Below are 12,433 nucleotides of genomic sequence, written 5' to 3'. Positions count from 1 at the left end.
CTTGGAGAAGGCCGACCAAGAGCCCATCATGTGATTTGTAGCTCCTGTGTCGAGCACCCACTTGGTGTGGCCGTGTTCAGCCACCTAACCCAGCTAAGCGAAGACCTTCGCTTCTTCCAGCTTGAGCAGCTCCGATGGCGCCAGCGCACACATGGGAACACGCGGCTCCTCCGCCACCTCAACCATCAACAGTGCAGGTTCATCCTCCTCCACCTGGGTGACGTGTGACTGCTCGCGGCCCTTCTTCTTGCTGTGGCAATCTTTGGCCCAGTGGCTGATTTTGCCACAGTTCTTGCATTTGTCATTGGAGACATCTCGGCTCGAGCTGCTCCCTCCATCACGCATGCCACCAGAGCGACCATGACCATGGCCTCTGCTGCGATGCTTGCCGCACCCTCCACGGTTGACACCTTGATTGTTGCCCTCCTGCTCGCACCTTCTCATTCAGGTGAGCAGGAGTTGGCCTTCCTTCTTGCCGATGCCCTTGAGCTGATAGCGTTGTTCTACCATGTGCAATCTCTCAGTAACCTCTTCCACCGAGAGTTCGTCGAGGTCCAAGAGCATCTCGATGGAGATGGCAACTTGTGATAGCTGGCCTGGCACCACCTACAAGAATTTCCTTACAATCTCCGTGTCTGAGATGTTGTCGCCGAGAACACGAAGGTTGTTAGTGAGCCCGGTGATGCACATGGAGAAATCGTCGACTGATTCCCCATCATTGAAGATTATCTCACCGAATTCCTAGTGAATTTGCGCATTTGCTTCTCAGATGCGCTGAACTCCGACATGCATAGTTTTCACCGCCTCCTAGGCATCCTTCGCCATGTCCTTCACTACCATGGTCAGCAACATCTCCTGGGTACACTTCGGAGAATCATTGAGAGCACCAGACGATCTTCTCTGTAGTCGTCGCCTCCTGATTCAATCGCCTCCCACAATCCCTATGCTTGCAGATTAACACGCATCACCAACAACCACTCCTGGTAGTTTGTGTGTGTGAGCATCAAATACACCACCGTGCTTGAGCTCTCTCTGACTACCCGTTGCATGACTATTGTCATCACGATGTCGAGGTCTGCGTGAAGGCGGTGACGGAGACACTCGGTGACCACGGCGTGGAGGCGTCTGCGATTGCTCTCCTCCTGGAGTCCACGAGGACATCACAACGTCCCTTGAATCTGCAACTTGGCTTTGATGCCAATTGTCGGGGAAATGGATTGATCAGTTCACTCAGAAACTCACGAGAAATTCTCTCAAGCTCACTGTCAGCCGGAATCATGAACTGACAAACGTCAGTGCGTTGTCGATAATAACTCAAGCAAACAAGAACTCAAGGATTTTTGCGTCACACTAGATGCGATGTTTTCTTGATTTAGCTTAATAAATAGATATACAAGGTAGTGGTAGATGAGGCCGATATGCGTGCCTTAATCACCACGATCGTGCCATCCCACGATCTGATCACATCACGCATACAGGTACCGAAACAGATGGAAATTCAGAGAAAAAACAGTCTGACAAACTATTGAACCGAAAAACAAGCTAAGCAACCTAAACAAGCACCGAGTGGAAGAAGTGTCAAGGAATGGATCCTATCGATGAACACTGTATATATGACAAGCAGTTCCACCAAAGAAATTAATGTCTGTTCCAGAGATTTACAATGCTCTTCAACATACTCACTTCCCACGCCATGCTCTCTTCAGCCCTATTGACCTTACAGAACCCACATATGATGCTATCGTTCCTTCGCACCAATGGCTGCAAGCCCTTAGCCAGCATCAACCTAAACAAGTCCACAGCAGCGCACACCTGCCCTTCCTCACACATGGTGTGAATGAGTAGTGTGACGGTCAACACACTTGGCTCCAAACTAGAGGATAGTAGCTGCTCGTAAAATCCCCATCTCCTGGAACAACTTCCCACACTTGCATAGGCCCTGAATAATCTATTATAAGTGATCACATTATGATCTATCCCATTTGTCACCATTTCCTCAAACACCTCAACTGCTCCGTCCACCCTCCCATGAACACAAAACCCTGTGACAGTAATATTACAGCTGACGGTGCTCTCCTTCTTCAACCCCTTGTCAAGCATTACATCACATACCTTGCGTGCATTCTCGAAATCACCAGGTTTGCAATGGTAATCTATCCCACATCTTCTGCAAATTGTATGTGCAGCACATTTTGCATAATCCGTCGATCACCATGGTGTAGGTGACTTTATCTATGTCGTAGCCCCGTAGCTTCATCTCGTGGAAGACGCACAAAGCCTCGCCACCCATCCCTGTGGGTGAAGAGTTTATGCATGATGTGTTGTACACAACCGTGTCCTGGGGGCACCCGTAACGAAGTGTCAGGACCTCACGATGCAGAGGAGAAATTATTGACCAATTCTGAGAATTCAGTGGGATTTTGGTGGAATCCACCAGTGGTGGCGATGGACTCACAGGAGAGATGAACCCTAAACTACGAGATAGTAAACTAGAGAATAATTCTTTCTTGATTCTCTCATCTCAACCATTCCGGTCATAAGCATCTAGCCTGAAAAATTACATGAAGTTTAACAGTTAAAATGACAGGTTTACAGTTCATTAACCGAAAATAAACATATAACCAATAGTCTTGTTCCTGCGAAAACTCCAGCTCGTCCTACGCTGCTAGATCTCCATCAAATGGTCCTTCACGCTCCATACCGCTTTGGCTAAGACTAAAGAGCTAAAAAAAAGTCTGACGAACTGTGTTTTCTAACGAAACTAAAAAACTAGCTGCTTCTCAGGGTCCTAACAATTCCCCCTCCTTGAGATCATCCATGTCATATTAACCCAATGAATCAACCATTGTACCACTGCTGCATTATCCCTTGGGACAATTCTTCTATCTAATACTAGATGTGATTCATTCTTGATTTTACCTTCTACTGTCACCAATGGTATATTAGGTAAAAGAATTGTATAAGCACCCAAAGTTTCTTCAATTGACTAACATGGAAGACATGATGAATATTAGATCATTCAAGCAACAACATCTTATAAGCTACCTGTCCAACCCTTTGCAAAACTGTGAAAGGTCCATAATACTTAGATCTCAACTTAATACCACCTCTCAGGCCAAAAGCATTCATCCTATATGGCCGTATCTTGATATACACCATGTCTCCCTCTCTGAAATCCCTTTCAGCTCTCTTCTAGTTAGCAAAGTGTTTAATTCTTGATTTGGCTTTGGTCAGATTTTCTTTCAGATTTCTCATCATTTCTTCCTTCTCTTCCATAGTAACCCTTGCCTCCTTAGATACATTACAAGGAATGGATAATTCTCCTATCTTAGGTGGCGGATACCCATATAATGCTTGAAAAGGAGTTGTGCCAAGGAAGTGTGAAATGAAGTGTTGTACCACCATTATGCCATGGTCAACCACTTTAGCTAATATTTGGGATCTTGGAAAGCCATGCTTTTGAGATAATTTTCCAAACATTGGTTAACTCTTTTGGTTTGCCTATCTGTTTGAGGGTGGTAGGCAGTACTCAACCTAAGTGTTACACCAACAGACTTGAATATCTCTTGATATAGCTTACTAGTAAAATTTATATCCCTGTAAGAGATTATCACAAGTGGGAATCCATGTAATCTAAAAACCTAGTCCATGAAAACTTGGGCTCCTTGTTGGACTGTATAGGGATGAGACATGGCTATAAAATGTGCATACTTGGTATATTTGTCCATAACAACCAGTATAACATCATTCCCTCTCACCCTAGGAAGTCCCTCTATAATGTCCATGCCATATCTGGCACCTCTAAAGGATTCAATAGCCCAGGCATGTGCACATTTTCTGACTTAGTGATCTAACAATTTGGATGCTCAGCAATTAGTTGTTTGACATTAGACTTTAGCTTAGGCCAATAGAACAATTTTTTTATTCTGTGATAAGTTGCCCTTTTGCCAGAGTGCCCTCCCACTGCAGAAGCATGACATGTGTTAAGTATGTCCCTCCTTACATTATTTCCTTGACCTACATAGATCCTTCCTTTATATCTCAGCAAGCCAGCTGCAACTGAATACCTTCCCAATGGGTCTGGTTCACCATTCAGCTTCTCTATGATCAGTTGATATTTGTCATCCCCATTGTAACTTTCTTGGATATTATGTACCCAACCTGGTTGGACAAAAGTGATTGAGTAACATTCTTGACTACATTCTGGTACTGACCTCCTAGACAAGGTATCTGCAGCAAGATTATTGTTTCCCATTCTGTATTCAACTTTATAGTCATACTCCATCAGTTTGAGAGATAATTTGTGTTGGATGCTTTCTGTAAACTTTTGAGTAGAGATATACTTTAGGCTTTCTTGATCAATCCTTATAACAACATGATTCCCCAATAAGTAGTGTCTCCATTTTTTTAAGAGCCTCTATAATTGCCATGGCTTCCTTTTTATAGACAGATTTGGCCATAGCTCTATTACTAAGGGTCTTACTAAAGTATGCAATAGGTTTTCCAAATTGCATAAGAACAACACCTAGGCCAATTCCACTAGCATATGTTTCTCTTATAAAAGGTAGGGAAAAATATGATAAAGCTAGCACTGGGCAAGTAGTCATAATCCTCTTCAGGTTTTCAAAAGTTTCAGTATGAACATTCTTCCAATCAAAAGCATCCTTTTTTAGCAAATCAAACAAAGGCTTACATATTTTGCTATAATCCTTTACAAATAGCCTATAATACCATATCAGACCAAGAAACCCTTTAAGCTGAGTCACATTTTTCTAGTTTTGGCCAATGCAGAACATCACTAATTTTCCTGGGATCAGTAGACACTCCTTGTCTAGAAATCATGTGACCAAGATACTCTACTTGTGTTTGAGCAAAGGTGCACTTGTTTATCTTGGCATATAATTGCTCTTTTCTCAATGTCTCCAAAACAATTTTCATATGTGCAATATGTTCTTCCATACTCTTACTATACACTAGTATATCATCAAAGAAAACTAGTACAAATTTGTCAATGTGTTCAAAGAATACTTGATTCATCAATGATTGGAATGTGGTAGGGGCATTAGTTAGATCAAAAGGAATAACAATGTATTCATAATGACCCAAGTGGGTTCGAAAAGCATTCTTTGGTATATTAGCCTCCACAATTCTGATTTGATGGAACCCAGACCTCAAATCTATCTTTAAAAATATGGTAGTCTCATGTAATTCATTCAGAATATCATCTATCACGGGCATAGGAAATCTATTCTTGATTGCGAAAGAATTCAGGTGTCTGTAATCAACACACATTCTCTAGGAGCAATCCTTTATTCCTTACCATAACTACAGGAGATGAATAAAGACTGACACTTGGCCTGATATCATCTGATTTTAGAAGTTGGTTGATGATATCCTCCATGGTAATTCTTTGCTGATGAGGTACTCTGTATGGCCTTAGATTAGGAGGTATAGCATTAGGCTTTAGTGGCAAAGCATGAGCACAGTTCCTCTTGGGTGGTAAAACCCTTGGTTCTTCAAAAATTTCAGGGCAATGCTTTAGCAGTTCTCCAATCTCCCTTGGAATTTCTGAGTCCATTTCAGTAATAGCATCCTGTATAAGCTTTGCTTGAATTATGCACCCATTTCTCACCATCTTCTGCAATTTTTTAGCATTGATCACATATATGTTCCCAGGGACAATATGATCATGAATTAACATCTTCTTTCCTCCTTTAGTTATAGACAATAGCCTTTTTTTTGTAAATCTAACTCTATGGGACTATACTCATATATCCAATCTCTACCTAAAATGATGTCCTAGCTTTTGAGCTTCAATAATCTAAATGGTTTGCAGAATTGTTCATCATTGATGATATATAACTGATCTTGAACTATTGCATCTGTGATCAGCTCTCTCCCCCTCCAGCTACAGTTACTTTCTTAGCTGTCACGTAGCTCAACTTCAACCCATGTTTAACAGCAAATTCATAGTCCACGGATGAATTGGTGCTTCCACTATCAACAAGAGCAACAACCTTCCTATTGCTAATGTTTACAAGTAAGGAAAATGTCATTAGTCCAACTGATCTATTTACTGCATTCAGTGACACCAACATCAGTTCTTTAGGAGCCTTAGTTTGCAATGGTTGATGTGGGTTGCTTGCTACAGTGGCAAATCCCACTGTAGCTGAATTGTCTCTGGGACTGCCTCCTTCATCAGGGTGCATCTTCACCTGTGGCAAGATCCATCAGCTTATCTTTGACAATGGCTTCACTTCCTTCATCCAGAACTAATGCCATGAGTTTTTTCCTCACTTTGCAATTATATTGGGGTGTCCAAGGCTCCTGAAAAAACCAACATTTGCTCATATCCTTATTTGCAGCTTGTGGGGTTGTATCCCTAGTTATCCTGGGTCTAGTACTATTTCTACTTGTACTAACAGGTTGGTTAGCAGGGTAGGCTCCTTTGACTGACATAGCTTGTTCAAGGTGCTTTGAATACAAACAGGCTCCCAAAAGGCTTCTAGGCTGATAACAAATTACATGATGTTTAATGATTGGTTTCAAGCCTCCAATAAAGCAGCTCATAAAAAAAGCCTCATGCGGATATGGATGGTCTCTCTTTAAGTATGTCATGCATTCCTCAAAGTTATCAATGTAACCTATCACTGAACCCAATTGCTGCAAATTCTGAAATATGGATACTGCCTCATGTGCACCCATCTCTGTAAACCTATCAATAATCATCATGCACAGCTGATTCTAGGTAATACAGTGCCATGGTACCCCTAGCCCATTGTAGCATAGTTCAACTCTTCCCACTAGATAAGCAGTAGCCAAGTTCACCCACTGGCCATAAGGTGTGCCTCATAATTCAAAAAACTTCTCACACTGTTTAATCCAGTTCAAAGACTGCTCACCACTAAACAATGGTAACTCTAATTTTGGTCCACGAAGGATAGCTTCAGCATATGGCAAAGAGTTCTTATTAGCATATAAAGAATAAATTCCTCATGTGCCACTGAAAATTCATCCATTCCCTTGATGTGTTAATGACATGTGGGTCTGGACCCACATGTCATTGACACATTTAGTGGCATATAAAGGAATGGATGAACATTCAATGGCACAGAAGGAATTATCTCGCATATAAATGCATGTTCCTATCAGTTGGGTGTGTGCATGCTCTAGAAGACTCTCCTCTTGGATTTATTTCCACTGCCATGTGTTTCCTATTACCTCCAACTAATGCACTTTGATCAAGTCCATAGGGGTTAAAATTAGCCAAACTATCATCCTTTGCCAAACAATCATATGCGTGTAAATAGGCTCACTATGGTTAGGTACCAATAAAACCTTACTCCTACTATCATCAGCTACCATCTAACAATTGGTAAACCCTTCTTCAACTATACTACTACAACTGATCATGGGTAGAGAGGTTGTGATTTTTACCTGTTCTCCAACACCTGCTAGAGAATTCACTGCTCCAGGATTAGATGGCCCAAAATTTGCATGCACAGCACCCAACCCTCCTTTGGTTGCTGCTCTAGACCCCAAGGATAACAAGATCTATTTGATGTCGGATAACTCTCCTTTAGACGAGCATATCCCCACCTTCAAGGCCTTCAACTCAGTGATGTCGTTCCTCATCTGCACCAACTCTTGCTTCACAACCTCTTCTTCCCCAAACTCATGCTGATATGCACTTTTTTAGCACGGGTCTTTACCATCCACCCACTTCCAAGCTCAGCTTAGATCAGTTCCTCGCCTTTAGCCTCAAAATCTCTCTGCAGCCTGGAATCGAAGAACTACCAAGGGATTTTATGCAAGAACAAGTGAAGCAACTCGAGTCTGAATCTGACTCTCCGTAGTCGCCTCCTGGCTCAGTACTGCTTTTGGCGTTGGGATTTTACAGAGTGGACTGCTAGCAGCCGCTCAAACCTACGCCAATCGACAAAATGAGTCCACAATCCAAGGATGTTTCGAGCTCTGATACCCAATGTCAGGACCTCATGATGCAAGGAGAAATTCCTAACTGATTGCGAGAATTCAGTGGGATTTTGGTGGAATACGCTAGTGGTGGCGACGAACTCATAGGAGAGATGAATCCTAAACTATGAGACAGTAAACTAGGGAATAATTCTTTCTTGATTCTCTCATCTCAACCACTCTGGTCATAAGCATCCAATCTAAAACATTACATGATGTCTAATGATTAAAACGACAGGTTTATAGTTCATTAACCAAAAATAAACAGACAGCCAATAGTCTTGTTCCCATGGTAACTCTAGCTCATCCTATGCCACTAGATCTCCATCGGATGGTCCTTCACACTCCATACCACTTCGGCTGAGAATGAAGCGCTAAAAGAAGTCTGACGAATTGAACTCCTGTTGTCTGACAAAACTGAAAAAATCAGCTGCTAATAAGGGTCCTGACAGGAGGTCAACGGTGGCAGCAGGTGATGGAGGGGAGCTATGCAAGGCGGCATCCCGGGGAGAAGGAGGCCGTCTAGATTGCACCCATCGACGATGCAAGCTTGGGAGAGATAAGGAACTGGGCGGACGAGAAAGCGGAGAAGAGGCTGAAGACGAGGTCAGGGTGCACGATGCGGTACGCGGTGTTGAGGGCGGGGAGCGAAGGTTGGCGGCCAAGGTAGGATGAGAAATCTTTTCCATCCATTTGAGATGGAATGGCTCACAACATTTTGAAGTCACCTTGACTTCAATTCTTCTGAAGTCAAAGGATCCCGATTTGGAAGATGACGGCGCTGGGAGGAGGACGCGCACAGCGAAGGAACTATACTGAAGGTGTCCTAATTGGTGAGGCAGCGTCCGTTAGAACCCTTGTGATAGTTTGTCAATCTAAACGAATGGAACACAAACTAGGTGACAGAACCCTTCTGATTAGTGGTTAGATCACGAGCTGATATGAATACGGATACTATGCTTAAATACAAAGAATGTATTGAATTGAATGAGTTAATTTCTCCAAGCCACGTATTTTTAGTTGGGTTGCCAGACGTCAACGTGCAAGAGCAGCTGGAATATGTAGTTTGTGACACAATGACACATGAAATATTTAGTTTTGCAACGCAACTTGTTTAATCTGTAGTTTCACGATTCATTGATACACTGAATCAAAAGTTTTTCGAGATAAATTTTAGAAATATATAATTTTGTGATATCCTTGCCAACTTATATGTAGTTTTATGAAATTTACGAAATGCAAAGTGAATAACTAGTCAAACTGTCAAACATGATCCAATATGAAATTTACTTAATAGTGACACGAAGCTCTGAATGCACACTAAATTAAAATCTTACTCAACTAGCTGGTCATGGGAGCACAACTGGAGCTCCCCTGGGCACAAGTGCTCGGACGACTCTTGCGATTGCTTTAGCGACAGGGGTGTGTCACGAACTTCAATCGAATCAAGCAATCAAACCAATACACAAGCACCAAATTCCCTCAAATTCGGTATCTATATTGCCACAACCAAATCCGAGTACAGAGAGGGATACAAATGAAGATAGAGAAGCACGGAGGGGAGAATAGCAGCAGTAGCCAGTCTGGGATAAGAGAAAAGGAGTCCAGGAGGAGGATAGAGCCAGAGGTAGAAGAAGGTCCGAGGTGGGAGACGGGAGAGGCCGGTTCTATTCTTACTATGATGATTTCCCGTGCCTGGCGGTGACCAGCTCTCATGCGCCTCTGCTCTCATCTGAGTGGGCCTCAGCCCATTGCGGTCTAGCTCATCATCCAGCCGTCGGCCTAGTCCATGACATTCCTCCTCTCTTGAGACTCGGCTTGCCCTCAAGCTGACAAAGCGGAGAACTTGCGACGCACCTGACCTCCGAGCTCCCACACTTGATGCTTCTGGATAGCTGATCATGGCCTCCAGCTCTTCAGGTTCAAAGAGATGAAGGTTCCACGCTGTTGCTGCCGTAGCTGTTGACCCATGGAATTCCACTTGTGTTATTTTCCAGACTCCTTTGAACCTGCTTTGTCTGATCACAAATGAGATTCCAAGCACCTGCAATCTCAGGAGTCGTTACGACAGCCCCCAATGGTAGGCCATTGCCACTCCCTTTTGCTATTGTTACGCTGTCAGGACTGACACCTTGTGTCTGGAATCCCCAGTAATGACTTCCAATGCGACCAAAACCAATCTGGACCTCATCAGCTATACAAACACCGCCAGCCTTCAGCACAACATCGTAAGCTAAGTTTAGGTATCTAGGAGCCAGGTAGTGCAGCGGCACCTCCAACAACTTGAAAAGTTTCCGCAATGAAACTTGCAATCCTTCCTGAGTTTCCATAAGTGATATGTTCCTTGACTACATCTTCTACCAAGTTCTTACAACATGTAGAAACAACAAACACTTCCAGTAGCCGTGGCTCAAACACCATGTGTGTATCAGCTGGAAGCAAGAGAGAAACACCCCTGACCTTTGCCTTTTCAAGAATAGGTTGCTCTTGTTCTTCTTGGTTGCTCAACGTTGGTGCCTCTGCAACAAGATCTGGCGCTGACTCCTCGAAGCCTTAAGCATCATTGGGCCTGTGGTGAAGTCCATTAGAAGCAATACATTCAGATGTTGATGAACCTTCGCACATGTATGGTTCCTCTTCCTTTCCCTGAATTTGGTACCCAGCACAACAATCCTCACAGTGCACATCAGCATCCAAACTCTCATTTGTGAACTCCACTATCACCAGGTTGCTCCCATTGACATGACTCAGTAGCTCATCGTCCAGCGCTGCACCAGAGCTCTGGGCAAACACTTGCTTTGCCTCCTGAACAACAGAAGGCATTTGTGTAACCTCCTGAACAATAGCACCCTTGGGAGCGGACGCGTGAGGATTCTTCTTCAGGATTAGCTCCGACGGAGAAAAACTCGAGGCCGAAGTCCGGGCCGACGTGAACGATGAGGACGCGGAATCCCATCCAGATGGCTCGCTCCAGGCGGTCACCGAGTGCGGCCCGACCGACACCGAGCGTGCCAGGCAGAACGCGCACTGCAACTGGCCGAGCGGGCCGTCATGGTGGAGGCCACAGAGCAAGCCGCGCGTGCGCAAGTTGGCGAGAGGGACGCTGCCCACCACGACGTTGAAGCACTGCTGGCGTGGAGGGACGAGGAGCTGCGGAGCGGCTGCGACCCAGCGTCGAACACGTGGCGTGCGCCTCCGCTAGGTGCGTAGTAGGATTCATGAAGATGTTGTCGGAGTCGAGGCGCGGCGTATCATGCTCGGCAACGATGACAGGAAGCTGGTCCCAAGGAATGGCGTCCGCGGAGGGCAGCACAATGTTGGCGGCGCCGAGGACGGGGATGCAGTCGAAGACCTTGGCAGAGGAGGGCGTGCACCCCGACGGGTTTAGGCAGAGGAGGGCGCACGTCGGTGTGGGCGTGTCACGCGGTGGCTGAGTCGTCTACTCATCGAGCTATAGCTAAGGTTTTCTGATGAACCGATGAGACCTTGTGAGCTCCGGCTAGCAGAAAATTAAAAAAATTGTAAGTGACACGTGTCGCCTGTTCACCAAACGAGATTTTGCTATCTTACAGTGAACGAGCGACACTTTTGCCTCGCCCATTGAACAAGTGACAAATAAGGTTTCATCTCATGAAAGGATGATGCCTTTCTTTGGCCAAAATAATTTAATTTGTACTATAATTTTTTTTTGTCGAATCGTCCAATGTCATTATATGTTAAATATGGTGATTTTAATGGGAACTATGATATACACGGGTATTGACATGTATGTTACACGATCATTATGATCTAAACAAGTACCACATTTAAACCTAACATGCCTTAAAGAATGTAAACAACAGAATTACAACACTGGTCTACTGAGTGTAACGTCTATCCTAGTTATACGCTGCTTCCTCTCCCTCTCCACCTCACGGGCCTCTGCTAGCATATGGTTATGCTCCTTCCTCATCTTCTACTGCTCCTCTTAAATACACTTGCTCGTAGCCTCTCTTCTCTTATCGGCTTCCATCTCATGGAAGCATCTCTAAGCGGCGTGGTGCTCAGTGCGAAGGAGGAACACATCCGCTTTCGTTTGCTCAGTATTCATCTACTGTAAGAAGTCATATAGTGGTGGTGACGACTGCAATAAAGACCAAAATATTAGATGGTAAATCTTAGTTATTTTTATAGTAGTTTGACAAGAAGTTATTACCGGGAGGTGGCAGAAAAATATTGGTGCTTCACTAGGATGGATCATACTCGTAGGTGTGGCATATAAAGAACATCCTTCTGTAGGTTTAGGAGAACTTGGAGAACTTTATCACCCTACAAATATCTTCACACCAGCACATGGGCACTTCGACCCTATCAGGCGGAGTATCTACCATCTATTTCTTGGGAAAAGGATTGGATGCCATTTTTGTCAAAGTTGTGGAGGTTGAGGCTAGTGGTTTGGTTATACATGTGGGCTGGAGAT

This window comes from Phragmites australis, chromosome 1 (assembly GCF_958298935.1).
Source record: "Phragmites australis chromosome 1, lpPhrAust1.1, whole genome shotgun sequence".
In the NCBI taxonomy this organism is placed as follows: Eukaryota; Viridiplantae; Streptophyta; class Magnoliopsida; order Poales; family Poaceae; genus Phragmites; species Phragmites australis.
This window is presented reverse-complemented; position numbering follows the sequence as displayed.